The following is a 1,011-nucleotide window of genomic DNA, read 5'->3' on the forward strand; positions in this document are numbered from 1 at the left end:
TAATTCTTCAAGGGATTTTTATGTTTCCTCTTTAAGGGCCTCTACCTGTTTACCTGTCTTCTCCTGTATTTCTTTAAGGGAGTTATTTATGTCCTTCTTGAAGTCCTCTATCATCATCATAAGAACACAAATGCCAGCCCAGGCTACTATAACAAGCAAAATCTCAATTACCGTAGACAGAGAAACCAAGATATTCCATGACATTGTGTGATGGTGTATCCAGGACTTGGTATGGTGGGAGAATTGTGTTCTGATGATGCCAAGTAACCTTAGTTTCTGTTGCTTTGTTCTTATACTTGCCTCCTGCCATCTGATTATCTCTAGTGCTTCCTGCCCTTGCTATATATGACTGGAGCCTGTCCTTCCTGCAACCCTGGTTGTGTCAGAACTCCTCATAGTCCAGCTGTTTCTGTGATCCTGAGATTCTGGGTGTGTCAGAGTTCCTGGGAGTCAAGCTGTCCCTGGGACCCTGAGAACCTGGTGTGAACAAGCTCCTGGGATCCTGAGATCCTGGGATTCTGAGATCCTGGGATCCTGGGTGTATTAGAGCGCCTGGGATTTGAGCCTCCTCTGGGTGCTGTTGGACTGGCTGCAGACTTTGAGCCCAAGGTAAACTGGCACAGACCGAAAGGAACTTGAGCCACTGGTCAGGGGGTGTTCCTGTGTCCCTGGATCCTGCTACTTTCAGTGTCCCAGTTGCTTTCAGTGGTGTTGGAACAGATGTTGTGTCCTACTCACCCTGATCCTACAATCCTGGGTGTACTAGAACGCCTGGGAGAGGAGGCTCCTCTGAGTGCTGTGGGACTCGATGCTGGTTTTTAAAGAGCAATTCCCATGCCTTACTGAGCCTCTGTTCAGGAAGCTTCCAAGCTACCTATCCCAGAGACACTAGCACATCAGTGATCATTGTAGCCCTATTCACAATAGCTAAGTCACAGAAATAATCTAGGTATCTATCAACAAAGAAATGGATAAGCAAAACACTGTGTGGTGTGTGTGTGTGTGTGTGTG

This window comes from Mus pahari, chromosome 4 (assembly GCF_900095145.1).
Source record: "Mus pahari chromosome 4, PAHARI_EIJ_v1.1, whole genome shotgun sequence".
NCBI classification, from domain to species: Eukaryota; Metazoa; Chordata; class Mammalia; order Rodentia; family Muridae; genus Mus; species Mus pahari.